Source organism: Hyla sarda, chromosome 9, assembly GCF_029499605.1.
Source record: "Hyla sarda isolate aHylSar1 chromosome 9, aHylSar1.hap1, whole genome shotgun sequence".
Taxonomy (NCBI): Eukaryota; Metazoa; Chordata; class Amphibia; order Anura; family Hylidae; genus Hyla; species Hyla sarda.
This window is the reverse complement of record NC_079197.1, coordinates 66644775-66667337: the sequence shown is the minus strand read 5'-3', so window position 1 is coordinate 66667337 and position 22563 is coordinate 66644775. Positions and strand designations below refer to the sequence as shown.

Here is a 22563-nt window from a genome sequence, read left to right as displayed (position 1 = left end):
CTCCTGTCACCCATGTCCACCCCCTGTCACCCATGTTCACCCTCCTGTGATCCCTGTCACCCCCGTCCACCCTCCTGTCACCCCCATCCACCCTCCTGTCACCCATGTTCACCCTATTGTCACCCATGTTCACCCTCCTGTCACCCATGTTCACCCATGTTCAACCTCCTGTAACCCATGTTCACCCTCCTGTAACCCATGTTCACCCTCCTGTCACCCATGTTCACCCTGCTGTCATCCCTGTCACCCATGTCCACCCCCCTGTCACCCATGTCCACCCCCCTGTCACCCATGTCCACCCCCCTGTCACCAATGTCCACCCCCCCTGTGACCCATGTCCACCCCTCCTGTCACCCATGTCCAACCCCCTGTGACCCATGTCCACCCCCCTGTCACCTATGTCCACCCCCCTGTCAACCATGTTCACCCTCCTGTCACCCATGTTCACCCTCCTGTCACCCATGTTCACCCTCCTGTCACCCCTGTCCACCCTCCTGTCACCCATGTTCACCCTCCTGTCACCCATGTTCACCCTCCTGTCACCCCTGTACACCCTCCTGTCACCCATGTTCACCCTCCTGTCACCCATGTCTACCCTTCTGTCACTCATGTCCATCCTCCTGTCACCCATATTCACCCTCCTGTCACCCATGTTCACCCTCCTGTCACTCATGTTCACCCTCCTGTCACCCATGTCCACCCCCCTATCATCCATGTTCACCCTCCTGTGATTCCTTTCACCCCCATCCACCCTCCTGTCACCCCCGTCCACCCTCCTGTCACCCATGTTCACCCTCCTGTCACCCATGTTCACCCATGTTCAACCTCCTGTCACCCATGTTCACCCTCCTGTCACCCATGTCCACCCCCCTGTCACCCATGTCCACCCTCCTGTCATCCCTGTCACCCATGTCCACCCCCCTCTCACCCATGTCCACCCTCCTGTCATTCATGTGCGCCTTGTCCACTGCCCTGTCCATCCCTGTCACTCATGTTAACCCCCCCGTCTACCCCCGTAGTCTATAGTGTTGAGCGGCATAGGCCATATTCGAATTCGCGAATATTCGCGAATATATGGACGAATATTCGTCATATTCGCGAATATTCGCATATTCGTAATATTCTCGTTTTATTTTCGCATATGCGAATATTCACGTGTGCGAAAACTAACATATGCGAAAATTCGCATATACAAAAAATCAGCGTAACCGAAAATTCGCATATGCGAAGGTTTGCATATGTAAATTTCGCTTATGCGAAAATTCGCACACCGGTCTCACACAGTAGTATTAGAGCCTTCTTACACCACATAGGCTGGAAGCAGAGAGGGATGATCACTGTGATGTGTACTGTGAAAAAAATAAAAATAAAAAAAAACGAATATTTGTAATTACGAATATATAGCGCTATATTCGCGAATATTCGCGAATTCGCGAATATGCGATATTCGCGAATAAAATTCGAATTGCGAACGTTCGCGAGCAACACTAGTAGTCTACCCTGTCACCCATGTCCACCCTCCTGTTCACCCATCTGTCCCTTTGTCACCCCAGTCTACCCCTCTTTCACGCCTGTCCCTCTTTTACCCCCTTGTCACCCTTGTCCACCCCTCTGACCCCCTGTCTACCATGTTCACCCTTCTGTCATCCATGTCCACCCCCCAATCCAACCCTCTGTCACCCCTGTTCACCCCTCTGTCACCCCCTATGCCGCTGTCACCCATGTTCACTCTTCTACACCCATCGGTCATCCTTGTACACCTCCCTACACCCCTCTGTCACCCATGTACTCCCATCTATCACCCTCTGTCACCCATGTTCACTCTTCTACACCCATCTGTCACACTTGAACACCTCCCTACACCCCTCTGTACACCCCTCTGTCACCCATGTACACCTATCTATAGCCCATGTACACTCCTCTACACCCCTCTGTCAGCCATGTACACTCCTCTATACCCCTCTGTCAGCCATGTACACTCCTCTACACCCATCTGTCACCCATGTTCACTCTTGTACACCCATCTGTCACCCTTGTACACCTCCCTACACCCCTCTGTCACCCATGTACACTCCTCTACACCCCTCTGTCAAACGTGTTCACTCCTCTACACCCCTCTGTCACCCATGTACACCCATCTATCACCTATGTACACTCCTCTACACTCATCTGTCTCCCATGAACACTCCTCTACACCCCTCTGTCTCCCATGTACACTCCTCTACACCCCTCTGTTACCCATGTTCACTCTTCTACACCCATCTGTCACTCTTGTACACCTCCCTACACCCCTTTGTACACTGCTACACCCCTCTGTCACCCATGTACACCCATCTATCACACATGTACACTCCTCTACACCCCTCTGTCACCCGTGTTCACTCCTCTACACCCCTCTGTCACCCATGTACACCCCTCTATCACCTATGTACACTCCTCTACACTCATCTGTCTCCCATGTACACTCCTCTACACCCTTCTGTCTCCCATATACACTCCTCTACACCCCTCTGTTACCCATGATCACTCTTCTACACCCATCTGTCACCCTTGTACACCTCCCTACACCCCTTTGTACACTCTTACACCCCTCTGTCACCCATGTTCACCTTCCTGTCACCCATGTTCACCTTCCTGTCACCCATGTTCACCCTCCTGTCACCCATGTCCACCCCCATGTCACCCATGTTCACCCTCCTGTCACCCATGTCCACCCCCTGTCACCCATGTTCACCCTCCTGTGATCCCTGTCACCCCCGTCCACCCTCCTGTCACCCATGTTCACCCTATTGTCACCCATGTTCACCCTCCTGTTCACCCATGTTCAACCTCCTGTAACCCATGTTCACCCTCCTGTCACCCATGTTCACCCTGCTGTCATCCCTGTCACCCATGTCCACCCCCCTGTCACCCATGTCCACCCCCCTGTCACCAATGTCCACCCCCCTGTCACCAATGTCCACCCCCCTGTCACCAATGTCCACCCCCCTGTCACCAATGTCCACCCCCCTGTCACCAATGTCCACCCCTCCTGTCACCCATGTCCAACCCCCTGTGACCCATGTCCACCCCCCTGTCACCTATGTCCACCCTCCTGTCACCCATGTTCACCCTCCTGTCACCCCTATACACCCTCCTGTCACCCATGTTCACCCTCCTGTCACCCATGTCTACCCTTCTGTCACCCATGTCCATCCTCCTGTCACCCATGTCCACCCTCCTGTCACCCATATTCACCCTCCTGTCACCCATGTTCACCCTCCTGTCACCCCTATACACCCTCCTGTCACCCATGTTCACCCTCCTGTCACCCATGTCTACCCTTCTGTCACCCATGTCCATCCTCCTGTCACCCATGTCCACCCTCCTGTCACCCATATTCACCCCCCTGTCATCCATGTCACCCTCCTGTGATCCCTTTCACCCCCATCCACCCTCCTGTCACCCCCGTCCACCCTCCTGTCACCCATGTTCACCCTCCTGTCACCCATGTTCACCCATGTTCAACCTCCTGTCACCCATGTTCACCCTCCTGTAACCCATGTCCACCCCCCTGTCACCCATGTCCACCCTCCTGTCATCCCTGTCACCCATGTCCACCCCCCTCTCACCCATGTCCACCCTCCTGTCATCCATGTGCACCTTGTCCACTGCCCTGTCCATCCCTGTCACTCATGTTAACCCCCCCGTCTACCCCCGTAGTCTACCCTGTCACCCATGTCCACCCTCCTGTTCACCCATCTGTCCCTTTGTGACCCCAGTCTACCCCTCTGTCACGCCTGTCCCTCTTTTACCCCCTTGTCACCCTTGTCCACCCCTCTGACCCCCTGTCTACCATGTTCACCCTTCTGTCATCCATGTCCACCCCACAATCCAACCCTCTGTCACCCCTGTTCACCCCTCTGTCACCCCCTATGCCGCTGTCACCCATGTTCACTCTTCTACACCCATCGGTCATCCTTCATCCTTGTACACCTCCCTACACCCCTCTGTCACCCATGTACTCCCATCTATCACTGTCACGATGCCGGCTGGCAGGTAGTGGACCCTCTGTGCCAGAGAGGGATTGGCGTGGACCGTGCTAGTGGACCGGTTCTAAGCCACTACTGGTTTTCACCAGAGCCCGCCGCAAAGCGGGATGGTCTTGCTGCGGCGGTAGTGACCAGGTCGTATCCACTAGCAACGGCTCACCTCTCTGGCTGCTGAAGATAGGCGCGGTACAAGGGAGTAGGCAGAAGCAAGGTCGGACGTAGCAGAAGGTCGGGGCAGGCAGCAAGGATCGTAGTCAGGGGCAACGGCAGAAGGTCTGGAAACACTGGCAAGGGACACACAAGGAACGCTTTCACTGGCACTAAGGCAACAAGATCCGGCAAGGGAGTGCAAGGGAAGTGAGGTAATATAGGGAGTGCACAGGTGATAACTCTAATTGGAACCACTGCGCCAATCAGCGGCGCAGTGGCCCTTTAAATCGCAGAGACCCGGCGCGCGCGCGCCCTAGGGAGCGGGGCCGCGCGCGCCGGGACAGAACAGACGGGGAGCGAGTCAGGTAGGAGAGCCGGGGTGCGCATCGCGAGCGGGCGCTACCCGCATCGCGAATCGCATCCCGGCTAGCAGCAGGATCGCAGCGCCCCGGGTCAGAGGACGTGACCGGGGCGCTGCAGCGGAGGAGGTGAAGCGAGCGCTCCGGGGAGGAGCGGGGACCCGGAGCGCTCGGCGTAACAGTACCCCCCCCCTTGGGTCTCCCCCTCTTCTTGGAGCCTGAGAACCTGAGGAGCAGACTTTTGTCAAGGATGTTGTCCTCAGGTTCCCAGGATCTCTCTTCAGGACCACAACCCTCCCAGTCTACTAAAAAAAAATTTTTTCCTCTGACCTTTTTGGCAGCCAAAATCTCCTTGACCGAGAAGACGTCCGAGGAGCCGGAAACAGGAGTGGGAGGAACAGATTTGGGAGAAAAACGGTTGAGGATGAGTGGTTTGAGAAGAGAGACGTGAAAGGCATTAGGGATACGAAGAGAAGGAGGAAGAAGAAGTTTATAAGAGACAGGATTAATTTGACACAGAATTTTGAAAGGACCAAGATAGCGTGGTCCCAACTTGTAGCTAGGGACACGGAAGCGGACATATTTAGCGGAGAGCCATACCTTGTCTCCAGGGGAAAAAACGGGGGGAGCTCTTCTTTTCTTATCCGCGAACCTCTTCATGCGTGAAGAAGCCTGTAAGAGAGAATTTTGGGTCTCTCTCCATATAATGGAAAGGTCACGAGAAATTTCATCCACAGCGGGCAGACCAGAGGGCAAGGGGGTAGGGAGGGGGGGAAGAGGGTGACGGCCGTACACCACGAAAAATGGGGATTTGGAGGAAGATTCAGAGACCCTGAAGTTATACGAGAATTCGGCCCATGGAAGGAGATCTGCCCAGTCATCCTGGCGGGAGGAAACAAAATGTCGCAAATAATCACCCAGGATCTGGTTAATTCTTTCTACTTGTCCATTGGACTGGGGATGATATGCAGAGGAAAAATTTAATTTAATCTTGAGTTGTTTACAGAGAGCTCTCCAGAATTTAGACACGAATTGGACCCCTCTATCCGAGACAATCTGCGTAGGCAACCCGTGAAGACGAAAAATGTGTACAAAAAATTGTTTAGCCAACTGAGGCGCAGAAGGAAGACCAGGAAGAGGAATGAAATGTGCCATTTTGGAGAATCGATCAACGACCACCCAAATAACGGTGTTGCCACGGGAAGGGGGTAAATCAGTAATAAAATCCATACCAATCAGAGACCAAGGCTGTTCGGGGACAGGCAGAGGATGAAGAAAACCAGCGGGCTTCTGGCGAGGAGTCTTATCCCGGGCACAGATAGTGCAGGCTCGCACAAAGTCCCCAACATCCGTCTCCAGAGTTGGCCACCAATAGAAGCGGGAGATGAGTTGCACAGATTTCTTGATGCCCGCATGACCTGCGAGATGGGAGGAGTGACCCCATTTGAGGATTCCGAGGCGTTGGCGTGGAGAAACAAAGGTCTTTCCTGGAGGAGTCTGTCTGATGGAGGCAGGAGAAGTGGAGATCAGGCAGTCAGGTGGAATGATGTGTTGCGGAGGGAGATCAACTTCTGAGGCATCCGAGGAACGAGAGAGAGCATCGGCTCTAATGTTCTTATCGGCAGGACGAAAGTGAATCTCAAAATTAAATCGGGCAAAGAACAGAGACCACCGGGCCTGGCGAGGATTCAGCCGTTGGGCCGACTGGAGGTAGGAGAGGTTCTTGTGGTCGGTGTAGATAATAACAGGAAATCTTGATCCCTCCAGCAGATGCCTCCATTCCTCAAGTGCTAATTTAATGGCTAGAAGTTCTCGATCCCCGATGGAGTAGTTCCTCTCCGCTGGAGAGAAGGTCCTAGAGAAAAAACCACAAGTGACAGCATGCCCGGAAGGATTTTTTTGTAGAAGAACAGCTCCAGCTCCTACTGAGGAGGCATCAACCTCCAATAGGAAGGGTTTGGAAGGGTCAGGTCTGGAGAGCACGGGAGCCGAAGAAAAGGCAGACTTGAGTTGTTTAAAGGAGTCTTCTGCTTGAGGAGGCCAGGACTTGGGATCAGCATTTTTCTTGGTTAAAGCCACGATAGGAGCCACAATGGTAGAAAAATGTGGAATAAATTGCCTGTAATAATTGGCGAACCCCAAAAAGCGTTGGATAGCACGGAGTCCGGAGGGGCGTGGCCAATTTAAGACGGCAGAGAGTTTGTCTGGATCCATCTGTAGTCCCTGGCCAGAGACCAAATATCCTAGAAAAGGAAGAGATTGGCATTCAAACAGACATTTCTCAATTTTGGCATAGAGTTGGTTGTCACGAAGTCTCTGAAGAACCATACGGACATGCCGGCGGTGTTCCTCTAGATTGGCAGAAAAAATTAGGATATCGTCCAGATATACCACAACACAGGAGTATAATAGATCACGAAAAATTTCATTGACAAAGTCTTGGAAGACGGCAGGGGCATTGCACAGTCCAAAGGGCATGACCAGATACTCAAAGTGTCCATCTCTGGTGTTAAATGCCGTTTTCCACTCGTCCCCCTCTCTGATGCGGATGAGGTTATAGGCGCCTCTTAAGTCCAATTTAGTGAAGATGTGGGCACCTTGGAGGCGATCAAAGAGTTCAGAGATGAGGGGTAAGGGGTAGCGGTTCTTAACCGTGATTTTATTAAGACCGCGGTAGTCAATGCAAGGACGTAGGGAGCCATCTTTTTTGGAGACAAAGAAAAATCCGGCTCCGGCAGGAGAGGAGGATTTACGGATAAAGCCCCTTTTTAGATTCTCCTGGACGTATTCGGACATGGCAAGAGTCTCTGGGGCAGAGAGAGGATAAATTCTGCCCCGGGGTGGAGTAGTACCCGGGAGGAGGTCGATAGGGCAATCATAAGGCCTGTGAGGAGGTAGAGTCTCAGCTTGTTTTTTGCAGAAAACATCCGCGAAGTCCATATAGGCCTTGGGGAGACCGGTTACTGGAGGAACCACAGAGTTACGGCAAGGGTTACTGGGAACCGGTTTTAGACAGTTCTTGGAACAAGAGGACCCCCAACTCTTGATCTCCCCAGTGGACCAATCCAGGGTTGGGGAATGAAGTTGAAGCCAGGGAAGTCCAAGGAGAATCTCCGAGGTGCAATTGGGGAGGACCAAAAGTTCAATCCTCTCATGATGAGATCCGATGCTCATAAGAAGGGGCTCCGTGCGGAAACGTATGGTACAGTCCAATCTTTCATTATTTACACAATTGATGTAGAGGGGTCTGGCGAGACTGGTCACTGGGATGTTGAACCTGTTGACGAGAGAGGCCAAAATAAAATTTCCTGCAGAACCAGAGTCCAAGAAGGCCACTGTAGAGAAGGAGAAGGCAGAAGCAGACATCCGCACAGGCACAGTAAGACGTGGAGAAGCGGAGTAGACATCAAGGACTGTCTCACCTTTGTGCGGAGTCAGCGTACGTCTTTCCAGGCGGGGAGGACGGATAGGACAATCCCTCAGGAAGTGTTCGGTACTAGCACAGTACAGGCAGAGGTTCTCCATACGGCGTCGTGTCCTCTCTTGAGGTGTCAGGCGAGACCGGTCGACCTGCATAGCCTCCACGGCGGGAGGCACAGGAACAGATTGCAGGGGACCAGAGGAGAGAGGAGCCGAGGAGACGAAACGCCTCGTGCGAACAGAGTCCATATCTTGGCGGAGTTCCTGACGCCTTTCAGAAAAACGCATGTCAATGCGAGTGGCTAGGTGAATAAGTTCATGTAGATTAGCAGGAATTTCTCGTGCGGCCAGAACATCTTTAATGTTGCTGGATAGGCCTTTTTTGAAGGTCGCGCAGAGGGCCTCATTATTCCAGGACAATTCTGAAGCAAGTGTACGGAATTGTACGGCATACTCGCCAACGGAAGAATTACCCTGGACCAGGTTCAACAGGGCAGTCTCAGCAGAAGAGGCTCGGGCAGGTTCCTCAAAGACACTTCGGATTTCCGAGAAGAAGGAGTGTACTGAGGCAGTGACGGGGTCATTGCGGTCCCAGAGCGGTGTGGCCCATGACAGGGCTTTTCCGGACAGAAGACTGACTACGAAAGCCACCTTAGACCTTTCAGTGGGAAACAGGTCCGACATCATCTCCAGATGCAGGGAACATTGGGAAAGGAAGCCACGGCAAAACTTAGAGTCCCCATCAAACTTATCCGGCAAGGATAAGCGTATCCCAGGAGCGGCCACTCGCTGCGGAGGAGGTGCAGGAGCTGGCGGAGGAGATGACTGCTGAAGCTGTGGTAGCAACTGTTGTAGCATAACGGTCAGTTGAGACAGCTGTTGGCCTTGTTGCGCAATCTGTTGTGACTGCTGGGCGACCACCGTGGTGAGGTCAGCGACAACTGGCAGAGGAACTTCAGCGGGATCCATGGCCGGATCTACTGTCACGATGCCGGCTGGCAGGTAGTGGACCCTCTGTGCCAGAGAGGGATTGGCGTGGACCGTGCTAGTGGACCGGTTCTAAGCCACTACTGGTTTTCACCAGAGCCCGCCGCAAAGCGGGATGGTCTTGCTGCGGCGGTAGTGACCAGGTCGTATCCACTAGCAACGGCTCACCTCTCTGGCTGCTGAAGATAGGCGCGGTACAAGGGAGTAGGCAGAAGCAAGGTCGGACGTAGCAGAAGGTCGGGGCAGGCAGCAAGGATCGTAGTCAGGGGCAACGGCAGAAGGTCTGGAAACACTGGCAAGGGACACACAAGGAACGCTTTCACTGGCACTAAGGCAACAAGATCCGGCAAGGGAGTGCAAGGGAAGTGAGGTAATATAGGGAGTGCACAGGTGATAACTCTAATTGGAACCACTGCGCCAATCAGCGGCGCAGTGGCCCTTTAAATCGCAGAGACCCGGCGCGCGCGCGCCCTAGGGAGCGGGGCCGCGCGCGCCGGGACAGAACAGACGGGGAGCGAGTCAGGTAGGAGAGCCGGGGTGCGCATCGCGAGCGGGCGCTACCCGCATCGCGAATCGCATCCCGGCTAGCAGCAGGATCGCAGCGCCCCGGGTCAGAGGACGTGACCGGGGCGCTGCAGCGGAGGAGGTGAAGCGAGCGCTCCGGGGAGGAGCGGGGACCCGGAGCGCTCGGCGTAACAATCACCCTCTGTCACCCATGTTCACTCTTCTATACCCATCTGTCACACTTGAACACCTCCCTACACCCCTCTGTACACCCCTCTGTCACCCATGTACACCTATCTATAGCCCATGTACACTCCTCTACACCCCTCTGTCAGCCATGTACACTCCTCTATACCCCTCTGTCACCCATGTACACTCCTCTACACCCATCTGTCACCCATGTTCACTCTTGTACACCCCTCTGTCACCCATGTACACTCCTCTACACCCCTCTGTTAAACGTGTTCACTCCTCTACACCCCTCTGTCACCCATGTACACCCATCTATCACCTATGTACACTCCTCTACACTCATCTGTCTCCCATGTACACTCCTCTACACCCATCTGTCACCCATGTACACTCCTCTACACCCCTCTTTCATCCATGTACACCCCTCTACACCCCTCCGTCACCCATGTACACTCCTCTACACCCCTCTGTCACCCATGTACACTCCTCTACACCCCTCTGTCACCCATGTACACTCCTCTACACCCCTCTGTCACCCATGTACACTCCTCTACACCCCTCTGTCACTGATGTGCACTCCTCTACACCCCTCTGTCACCCATGTACACTCCTCTACACCCCTCTGTCACCCATGTACACTCCTCTACACCCCTCTGTCACTGATGTGCACTCCTCTACACCCCTCTGTCACCCATGTACACTCCTCTACACCCCTCTGTCACCCATGTACACTCCTCTACACCAATCTGTCACCCATGTACACTCCTCTACACCCATCTGTCTCCCATGTACACTCCTCTTCACCCCCTCTGTCACCATGTACAAAGCTTTAAGCATTAAAAACTCTGAGATGCTTGTACTTATGAATTTGATGCAGAGACTGTTTTTTTGTGACATATTCTACTTTTATGTTAGTGGTAAATTTTCGGCGATACTTACATAATTTCTTGGTGAAAAATTCCAAAATTTCATGAAAAATGTGAAAATTTTGCATTTTTATAACTTTGAAGCTCTCTGCTTGTAAGGAAAATAGACATTAGGTGGTCAGAATTGCAAAAAAAATGCTCTGGTCCTTAGGGTCAAAATGGGCTTGTTCCCCAAGGGGTTAAGGACCACTTGTTTTTTTTATTTATTTATATTTTTCATTTTTGCACTTTAGTTTTTTCCTCCTCATCTTCTAAAAATCATAACCCTTTCAATTTTCCACCTAGACCCATATGAGGGCTTGTTTTTTGCGGCACCAATTGTGCTTTGTAATACTATCAATCATTTCACCAAAAAATGTAAGGCGAAACCAGAAAAAAAATATTTGTGGGGCAAAATAAAAAAAATAAAAAAAAACATTTTGTAACTTTTGGGGGCTTTATGTTCTACGCAGTAAAACACTGTAGGTAAAAATTACACTTTATTCTGTAGGTCAATACAATTAAATTGATACCCAACTTATATAGGTTTGATTTTGTTTTACTTCTGTTAAAAAATGATAACTTTTTGCACCAAAATTTGTACGATTAAAAATGTCCTCTTCTGACCTCTATAACTTTTTTTTTTTCTGTATACGGGGATGTGTAAGGGCACATTTTTTGCACCATGATCTTTAGTTTTTTTCCAGTAACATTATTGTTTTGATGGGACATTTTAATCACTTTTTATAAAAAATTTTTAGGGTATACAAAGTGACCAAAAATCAGCAATTTTGGACTTTGGTATTTATTTTTATGTAAATGCCATTGGTCGTGTGCTTAACATTATATTTTTATAATTTGGAAATTTACGCATGTGGCGATAACACATATGTTTATGTCTATTTTTGTTCACATTTCTTTTATGGGAAAAGGGGGGTGATTCAAACTTTTATTAGAGAAAGGGTTAATTCACATTTATTAACTTTTTTTAAAAGGGTACCTCTCATCAAATAAACTTTTGATATATTTTAGATTAATGAATGTTGAATAACTTTCCAATAGCATGTTAATGAAAAATATGCTTCTTTCTATTGTATTTTTTTTTCCCGATCAGTCCTGTCAGCAAGCATTTCTGACTCATGCTGGAGTCCTAAACACTCAGAGCTGCCAGCCTGCTTTGTTCACAGCCAAACAGGCTGTGAACAAAGCAGGCTGGCAGCTCTGAGTGTTCTCCTTTGTGAACAAAGCAGACTGGCAGCTCGTAGTGTTTAGGACTCCAGCATGAGTCTGAAATGCTTGCTGCCAGGACTGGTAGGGAGACCCCTAGTGGTCATTTCTTCAAAGTGGAAAATTAAATAGAAAGAAGCATATTTTTTAATAACATGCAATTGTAAAGTTATTCTGCATACATTAATCTATAATATATCAAAAGTTTTTTTGATGAGAGGTACCCTTTAAATACTTTTTTACACCTTTTCATAGTCCCCATAGGGGACCATTACATGCAATCCTTGGATTGCATACAATGTTCATTGCTATGCCATGGCATAGCATTGATCAGTGTTATTGGTGCCTCAGCATCCTGGAGCATTCCAGCAATGATCGGATGGCGAGGGGGCAGGAAAGGGCCCTCCCCGCCATTCTGTAAGCTGATCTGGACACCGCAGTTTTACTGTGGTGGTCCTGATCAGCTCCGCTAAGCTGCCAGAACCTTTTTTATTTTTATTTTAGATGCCACAATCAACTTTGATCACATCTTCTAAGGGGTTAATGCCGGGCATCACCGGGATCAGTGATGTCCAGTATTAGCCACGGGTCCCGGCACTAAATGAATAAGAATAAACAGCAGAATTTCCTCTGAGGTACATCTCCCAACAAGTACAAGTAAGAATCTACCTTGTTTTTGCACACTGGGTAGTTCTTAGTTTGATATCTGTAAAAAACTACATAGGCAGATGGAGTGAGCAGCTTACCTGAGTTGAAGTGTGCACTATGCACACACAGTAAGTGAGAAAATAGAAGCTGAAAAGGCTGAATGTAAGAGTTGGGAGCCAAATATCTGCAAGGACCTGCCCTCAGGTAATCCCTCTCAGTCTCCCTCCGGCTAGAGACAGATTACTCTTGACAACAGACAGTGGACAGAAAGTTACATAGAAGACAGACACCTAGTGGCGAGCAATTCAGAAAGAGTCTTTGAGGGAAAAAATTGGAAAATAAAATTGACAGTCATTACAGTTTTTATCATGTTAACTGAAATAACAGTGACCATTTAAATCAAATTATTTTATCTAGAAAGTAAGAAAGGCGATTGTTGTAGACATCAATATTTTTTAGTGTCCAGAATATAGATACAGTTTTGCTTGGCCCAGCCTCCTGCTAAATCATCCCACTCTCCCTTCCAGAATGGCTCCGTGCAAAGTGCTCCGCATAATCTGTATTGCTGTACTGTTAGGTGGGGGCACAAGGCAAATGATTATCTCTGTAGTATGAAGAGAAATCAGAACGCACTCACTCCATTCTCAGTTGCGATAATCTCCCTCTTAATTTAGTAGAAAAGGTGATTTAAAAGACATATGAAGCATTTCAGGGAGTCGGATGCAGGACGCAGCTAACACTCCATAAGGTGTCACAGTTGTTTAATTCGCATGCGCGGGCCTCGTCAAACCACACCTGCTGGCTACGTGGGTCCAGGTAAGTGTAACGATGCTGAATGTGTATTCTTTGACCTGTGTGGCAGATGACACGGGCCGTATCAGGGAGCGGAGTAAAAGGTGCAGCTGGTCTTCACCAGAACCTGCTGCAAGGCAGGATGGGCTTGCTGCGGCAGGCGACACCCAGGTCGCTACCCCTCGATATGACTCAACCACACAGGTAGCTGGGCAAGATGAGGAAGAGAAGGATAAGGCAGAGGCATAGTCAGACTTAGAAGAAAGTTCAAGGCAGGCGGCAAAGGTGCGTAGTCAAATAACGTAGCGAAGGGTCAAAATACATGGGCAAGGCAACAGACAATAGGGAACGCTTAATCTCAGGCAAGGGGCACTGAAGATCCGGCAGGGAAGAGGGGGAAGAGCTAACTTAAATAACATATAGGAAGGACCAGGCACCAATTAGCGGTGCACTGGCCCTTTAAATCTCGAAGAGCTGGCGCACGTGCCCTAGGTGGCGAAGCAAATAACGGTCCCGCTGAGGGAATGGGGCAGTGAGCGCTCACGGTCAGAGTGCCAGACCGGAGCACTCACCATAACACTAACTACACCTACGGGGTCATCAGTCAGGTATTAAAGAGGTACTCCGGCCCTAATACATCTTATACCCTATCCATAGGATTGGGGATAAGATGTCTGATCGCGGGGGTCCCACCGTTGGGGACCCCCGCAATCTGTCATTCAGCTCCCACCTTTGCGAGCTCTCCGCAGCGCTGGAGGCTACGAGTGTGCAGCGTGATGACCACAGGCCGGTGTAGTGAAGAATTGTGTGTCTTGAAGCGTTCTGTTTCCCGTACAGCTGATGAAAGTGCTGAGTCACTGTGCTGAGTGCTGAGACACTGTGATTGGTTGATGGGGGGGGTGTCCAGTCTCGCTCTGCTCACTGCTCTGCTCACTTCTCTGCAGCCTCACTGCCTGGACACAGATTTCTTCAAACCCTACACTCTCATGTACTCAGATTTTCCAGATTTCTGCAAAACCTACACTCTCATGAACTCAGCTTTTCCCGATTCCTGTAAACCCTATACGCTCTCATGTACTCAGCTTTTCCAGATTTCTGCAAATCCTACATTCTCATGTATGCACCTTTTCCAGATTTCTGCAAAACCTATACTCTCATGTACTCAGTTTTTCCAGATTTCTGCAAACCCTACACTCTCATGTTCTCAGCTTTTCCAGATTTCTGAAAAACCTACATTCTCATGAACTCAGCTTTTCCCAATTTCTGCAAACCCTACACTCTCATGTACTCAGCTTTTCCAGATTTCCGCAAAACCTACACTCTCATGTATTCAGCTTTTCCAGATTTCTGCAAACACTACAATCTCATTTACTCAGCTGTTCCAGATTTCTGCAAAACCTACACTCTTATGTATTCAGCCTGGACACAGAATACTTCAAACCCTACACTCTCATGTACTCAGCTTTTCCAGATTTCTGCAAAACCTACACTCTCATGTACTCAGCTTTTCCAGATTTCTGCAAAACCTACACTCTCATGTACTCAGCTTTTCCAGATTTCTGCAAACCCTACACTTTCATGTACTCATCTTTTCCAGATTTCTGCAAAACCTACGCTCTCATGTACTCAGCTTTTCCAGATTTCTGAAAAATCTGCACTCTCATGTACTCTATTTTTCCCGATTTCTGCAAACCCTACACTCTCATGTACTCAGCTTTTCCTGATTTCTGCAAAACCTACACTCTCATGTACTCAGCTTTTCCAGATTTCTGCAACCCTACACTCTCATGTCCTCAGATTTTCCAGATTTCTGCAAAACCTACACTCATGTACTCAGCTTTTCCAGATTTCTGTAAAACCTACACTCATTTACTCAGCTTTTCCAGATTTCTGCCAACCCTACACTCTCATGTCCTCAGATTTTCCAGATTTCTGCAAAACCTACACTCTCATGTACTCAGCTTTTCCAGATTTCTGCCAATCCTACACTCTCACGTACTCAGATTTTCCAGATTTCAGCAAAACCTACACTTTCATGTACTCAGCTTTTCCATATTTCTGTAAAACCTACACTCATGTACTCAGCTTTTCCAGATTTCCGCCAACCCTACACTCTCATGTACTCAGATTTTCCAGATTTCTGCAAAACCTACACTCTCATGTATTCAGCTTTTCCAGATTTCTGCAAAACCTACACTCCCATGCACTCAGCTTTTCCTGATTTCTGCAAACCCTACACTCTTATGTAGTCAGCTTTTCCAGATTTCTGAAAAATCTGCACTCTCATGTACTCAGCTTTTCCAGATTTCTGCCAACCCTACACTCTCATGTACTCAGCTTTTCCAGATTTCTGCCAACCCTACACTCTCATGTACTCAGCTTTTCCAGATTTCTGCAAAACCTACACTCATGTACTCAGCTTTTCCAGATTTCTGTAAAACCTACACTCATTTACTCAGCTTTTCCCAATTTCTGCCAACCCTACACTCTCATGTCCTCAGATTTTCCAGATTTCTGCAAAACCTACACTCTCATATACTCAGCTTTTCCAGATTTCTGCAAAACCTACACTCTCATGTACTCAGCTTTTCCAGATTTCTGAAAAATTTGCACTCTCATGTACTCTATTTTTCCTGATTTCTGCAAACCCTACACTCTCATGTACTCAGCTTTTCCCGATTTCTGCAAAACCTACACTCTCATGTACTCAGCTTTTCCAGATTTCTGCCAACCCTACACTCTCATGTACTCAGATTTTCCAGATTTCTGCAAAACCTACACTCATGTACTCAGCTTTTCCTGATTTCTGTAAAACCTACACTCATTTACTCAGCTTTTCCAGATTTCTGCCAACCCTACACTCTCATGTCCTCAGATTTTCCAGATTTCTGCAAAATCTACACTCTCATGTACTCAGCTTTTCCCAATTTCTGCAAACCTTAAACTCTCATGTACTCAGCTTTTCCACATTTCTGCAAACCCTACACTCTCATGAACTCAGCTTTTCCCGATTCCTGCAAACCCTATACGCTCATGTACTCAGATTTTCCAGATTTCTGCAAATCCTACATTCTCATGTACGCAGCTTTTCCAGATTTCTGCAAAACCTATACACTCATGTACTCAGCTTTTCCAGATTTCTGCAAACCCTACACTCTTATATACTCAGATTTTCCCGATGTCTGCAAACCCCACACTCTCATGTACAGGTAGCTGGGCAAGATGAGGAAGAGAAGGATAAGGCAGAGGCGTAGTCAGACTTAGAAGAAAGTTCAAGGCAGGCGGCAAAGGTGCGTAGTCAAATAACGTAGCGAAGGGTCAAAATACATGGGCAAGGCAACAGACAATAGGGAACGCTTAATCTCAGGCAAGGGGCACTGAAGATCCGGCAGGGAAGAGGGGGAAGAGCTAACTTAAATAACATATAGGAAGGACCAGGCACCAATTAGCGGTGCACTGGCCCTTTAAATCTCGAAGAGCTGGCGCACGTGCCCTAGGTGGCGAAGCAAATAACGGTCCCGCTGAGGGAATGGGGCAGTGAGCGCTCACGGTCAGAGTGCCAGACCGGAGCACTCACCATAACACTAAATACACCTACGGGGTCATCAGTCAGGTATTAAAGAGGTACTCCGGCCCTAATACATCTTATACCCTATCCATAGGATTGGGGATAAGATGTCTGATCGCGGGGGTCCCACCGTTGGGGACCCCCGCAATCTGTCATTCAGCTCCCACCTTTGCGAGCTCTCCGCAGCGCTGGAGGCTACGAGTGTGCAGCGTGATGACCACAGGCCGGTGTAGTGAAGAATTGTGTGTCTTGAAGCGTTCTGTTTCCCGTACAGCTGATGAAAGTGCTGAGTCACTGTGCTGAGTGCTGAGACACTGTGATTGGTTGATGGGGGGGGTGTCCAGTCTCGCTCTGCTCACTGCTCTGCAGCCTCACTGCCTGGACACAGATTTCTTCAAACCCTACACTCTCATGTACTCAGATTTTCCAGATTTCTGCAAAACCTACACTCTCATGAACTCAGCTTTTCCCGATTCCTGTAAACCCTATACGCTCTCATGTACTCAGCTTTTCCAGATTTCTGCAAATCCTACATTCTCATGTATGCACCTTTTCCAGATTTCTGCAAAACCTATACTCTCATGTACTCAGTTTTTCCAGATTTCTGCAAACCCTACACTCTCATGTTCTCAGCTTTTCCAGATTTCTGAAAAACCTACATTCTCATGAACTCAGCTTTTCCCAATTTCTGCAAACCCTACACTCTCATGTACTCAGCTTTTCCAGATTTCCGCAAAACCTACACTCTCATGTATTCAGCTTTTCCAGATTTCTGCAAACACTACAATCTCATTTACTCAGCTGTTCCAGATTTCTGCAAAACCTACACTCTTATGTATTCAGCCTGGACACAGAATACTTCAAACCCTACACTCTCATGTACTCAGCTTTTCCAGATTTCTGCAAAACCTACACTCTCATGTACTCAGCTTTTCCAGATTTCTGCAAAACCTACACTCTCATGTACTCAGCTTTTCCAGATTTCTGCAAACCCTACACTTTCATGTACTCATCTTTTCCAGATTTCTGCAAAACCTACGCTCTCATGTACTCAGCTTTTCCAGATTTCTGAAAAATCTGCACTCTCATGTACTCTATTTTTCCCGATTTCTGCAAACCCTACACTCTCATGTACTCAGCTTTTCCCGATTTCTGCAAAACCTACACTCTCATGTACTCAGCTTTTCCAGATTTCTATAAAACCTACACTCATTTACTCAGCTTTTCCAGATTTCTGCCAACCCTACACTCTCATGTCCTCAGATTTTCCAGATTTCTGCAAAACCTACACTCTCATGTACTCAGCTTTTCCAGATTTCTGCCAATCCTACACTCTCACGTACTCAGATTTTCCAGATTTCAGCAAAACCTACACTTTCATGTACTCAGCTTTTCCATATTTCTGTAAAACCTACACTCATGTACTCAGCTTTTCCAGATTTCCGCCAACCCTACACTCTCATGTACTCAGATTTTCCAGATTTCTGCAAAACCTACACTCTCATGTATTCAGCTTTTCCAGATTTCTGCAAAACCTACACTCCCATGCACTCAGCTTTTCCTGATTTCTGCAAACCCTACACTCTTATGTAGTCAGCTTTTCCAGATTTCTGAAAAATCTGCACTCTCATGTACTCAGCTTTTCCAGATTTCTGCCAACCCTACACTCTCATGTACTCAGCTTTTCCAGATTTCTGCCAACCCTACACTCTCATGTACTCAGCTTTTCCAGATTTCTGCAAAACCTACACTCATGTACTCAGCTTTTCCAGATTTCTGTAAAACCTTTACTCATTTACTCAGCTTTTCCCAATTTCTGCCAACCCTACACTCTCATGTCCTCAGATTTTCCAGATTTCTGCAAAACCTACACTCTCATATACTCAGCTTTTCCAGATTTCTGCAAAACCTACACTCTCATGTACTCAGCTTTTCCAGATTTCTGAAAAATTTGCACTCTCATGTACTCTATTTTTCCTGATTTCTGCAAACCCTACACTCTCATGTACTCAGCTTTTCCCGATTTCTGCAAAACCTACACTCTCATGTACTCAGCTTTTCCAGATTTCTGCCAACCCTACACTCTCATGTACTCAGATTTTCCAGATTTCTGCAAAACCTACACTCATGTACTCAGCTTTTCCTGATTTCTGTAAAACCTACACTCATTTACTCAGCTTTTCCAGATTTCTGCCAACCCTACACTCTCATGTCCTCAGATTTTCCAGATTTCTGCAAAATCTACACTCTCATGTACTCAGCTTTTCCCAATTTCTGCAAACCTTAAACTCTCATGTACTCAGCTTTTCCACATTTCTGCAAACCCTACACTCTCATGAACTCAGCTTTTCCCGATTCCTGCAAACCCTATACGCTCATGTACTCAGCTTTTCCAGATTTCTGCAAATCCTACATTCTCATGTACGCAGCTTTTCCAGATTTCTGCAAAACCTATACACTCATGTACTTAGCTTTTCCAGATTTCTGCAAACCCTACACTCTTATATACTCAGATTTTCCCGATGTCTGCAAACCCCACACTCTCATGTACTCAGCTTTTCCCGATTTCTGCAAACCCCATACTCTCATGTACTCAGCTTTTCCCAATTTCTGCAAACCTTAAACTCTCATGTACTCAGCTTTTCCCGATTTCTGCAAATCCTACACTCTCATGTACTCAGCTTTTCCAGATTTCTGCAAACCCTACACTCTCATGTACTAGCTTTTCCACATTTCTGCAAACCCTACACTCTCATGAACTCAGCTTTTCCCGATTCCTGCAAACCCTATACGCTCATGTACTCAGCTTTTCCAGATTTCTGCAAATCCTACATTCTCATGTACGCAGCTTTTCCAGATTTCTGCAAAACCTATACACTCATGTACTTAGCTTTTCCAGATTTCTGCAAACCCTACACTCTTATATACTCAGCTTTTCCCGATGTCTGCAAACCCCACACTCTCATGTACTCAGCTTTTCCAGATTTCTGCAAACCCCACACTCTCATGCACTCAGCTTTTCTAAATTTCTACAAAACCTATATGCTCATGTACTCAGCTTTTCCTGATTTGTGCAAACCCTACACTCTTATGTACTCAGCTTTTCCAGATTTTTGCAAACCCAACATTCTCATGTAGTCAGCTTTTCCAGATTTCTGCAAACCCTACACTCTCATGTACTCAGCTTTTCCAGATTTCTGCAAAACCTACACTCTCAGGTACTAAGCTTTTCCAGATTTCTGCAAAACCTACACTCTCATGTACTCAGCTTTTCCACATTTCTGCTAAATCTACACTCATATACTCAGCTTTTCCAGATTTCTGCCAACCCTACACTCTCATGTACTCAGATTTTCCAAATTTCAGCAAAACCCACACTTTCATGTACTCAGCTTTTCCAGATTTCTGTAAAACCTACACTCATGTACTCAGCTTTTCCAGATTTCCGCCAACCCTACACTCTCATGTACTCAGATTTTCCAGATTTCTGCAAAACCTACACTCTCATGTACTCAGCTTTTCCAGATTTCTGCAAAATCTACACTCCCATGCACTCAGCTTTTCCTGATTTCTGCAAACCCTACACTTTTATGTAGTCAGCTTTTCCAGATTTCTGCATAACCTACACTCTCATGTACTCAGCTTTTCCCAATTTCTGCAAACCTTAAACTCTCATGTACTCAGCTTTTCCCAATTTCTGCAAATCCTTCACTCTCATGTACTCAGCTTTTCCAGATTTCTGCAAAACCTACACTCTCATGTACTCAGCTTTTCCCAATTTCTGCAAACCTTACACTCTCATGTACTCAGCTTTTCCCAATTTCTGCAAAACCTACACTCTCATGTACTCAGCTTTTCCCAATTTCTGCAAACCCTACACTCTCATGTACTCAGCTTTTCCACATTTCTGCAAACCCTACACTCTCATGAACTCAGCTTTTCCCGATTCCTGCAAACCCTACACTCTCATGAACTGAGCTTTTCCCGATTCCTGCAAACCCTATACGCTCATGTACTCAGCTTTTCCAGATTTCTGCAAATCCTACATTCTCATGTACGCAGCTTTTCCAGATTTCTGCAAAACCTATACTCTCATGTACTCAGCTTTTCCAGATTTCTGCAAACCCCACACTCTCATTGTTACGCCGAGCGCTCCGGGTCCCTGCTCCTCCCCGGAGCGCTCACGGCGTCTCTCTCCCTGCAGCGCCCCGGTCGGCGCTGGCGCGCGCGGCTCCGCTCTCTAGGGCGCGCGCGCGCCAGCTCTCTGAGACTTAAAGGGCCAGTGCACCAATGATTGGTGCCTGGCCCAATTAGCTTAATTGGCTTCCACCTGCTCCCTGGCTATATCTGATCACTTCCCCTGCACTCCCTTGCCGGATCTTGTTGCCTTGTGCCAGTGAAAGCGTTTAGTGTTGTCCAAGCCTGTGTTACCTGATCTCCTGCTATCCATCTTGACTACGAACCTTGCCGCCTGCCCCTACCTTCTGCTACGTCTGACCTTGCCAGTCCTTCTGTCCCACGCCTTCTCAGCAGTCAGCGAGGTTGAGCCGTTGCTAGTGGATACGACCTGGTTGCTACTGCCGCAGCAAGACCATCCCGCTTTGCGGCGGGCTCTGGTGAACACCAGTAGCCTCTTAGAACCGGTCCACCAGCACGGTCCACGCCAATCCCTCGCTGACACAGAGGATCCACTACCTGTAGCCGAATCATGACAGTAGATCCGGCCATGGATCCCGCTGAGGTGCCGCTGCCAAGTCTCGCTGACCTTCCCACGGTGGTCGCTCAGCAATCGCAGCAGATTGCCCAACAAGGACAGCAGCTGTCGCAGTTGACCGCCATGTTACAGCAACTTCTGCCTCTGCTACAGCAGCAACCATCTCCTCCGCCAGCTCCTGCACCTCCTCCGCAGCGAGTGGCCGTTCCTAGCCTCCGCTTGTCCCTGCCGGACAAATTTGATGGGGACTCTAGACTCTGCCGTGGATTTCTGTCTCAGTGTTCCCTGCATATGGAGATGTTGTCGGACTTGTTTCCTACAGAACGGTCTAAGGTGGCGTTCGTAGTGAGCCTTCTTTCAGGAAAGGCCTTGTCTTGGGCCACACCGCTCTGGGACCGCAATGATCCTGCCACAGCCACAGTCCAGTCCTTCTTCGCTGAGGTCCGTAGTGTCTTCGAGGAGCCAGCCCGAGCTTCTTCTGCCGAGACTGCCCTGCTGAACTTGGTCCAGGGTAATTCTTCAGTGGGCGAGTACGCCATCCAATTTCGTACTCTTGCTTCCGAATTATCATGGAATAACGAGGCTCTCTGCGCGACCTTTAAAAAAGGCCTATCCAGTCGCATCAAGGATGTGCTGGCCGCACGAGAGATTCCTGCCAACCTGCAAGAACTTATCCATTTGGCCACCCGCATTGACATGCGTTTTTCTGAGAGACATCAAGAGCTCCGCCAGGAAAAAGACTTAGATCTCTGGGCACCTCTCCCACAGTATCCATTGCAATCTACGCCTGGGCCTTCCGCCGAGGAGGCCATGCAAGTGGATCGGTCTCGCCTGACCCAGGAAGAGAGGAATCGCCGTAGGGAAGAAAATCTTTGTCTGTACTGTGCCAGTACCGAGCACTTCTTGGTGGATTGCCCTATTCGTCCTCCACGTCTGGGAAACGCACGCACGCACCCAGCTCACGTGGGTGTGGCGTCTCTTGGTTCTAAGTCAGCTTCTCCACGTCTCACGGTGCCCGTGCGGATTTCTCCTTCAGCCAACTCCTCCCTCTCAGCCGTGGCCTGCT

The 22563-nt window shown here is 48.6% G+C and overlaps 1 protein-coding gene across 10 annotated transcripts in view; it reads right to left on the bottom strand.

The window, feature by feature from the left end:
• LOC130290823 (diacylglycerol kinase eta-like) overlaps positions 1–22563 on the bottom strand; it is a 1161394-nt gene that overhangs the window by 1078503 nt on the left and 60328 nt on the right. Inside the window, exon 2 of one of the 10 annotated variants that reach the window (XM_056538924.1) lies at positions 12522–12739. The exons of the other annotated variants lie outside the window; for them this stretch is intronic. The gene's annotated coding sequence lies outside the window, so the exon portion shown is untranslated. The remainder of the gene's footprint in view (positions 1–12521; positions 12740–22563) is intronic. 10 annotated transcript variants of the gene reach the window in all.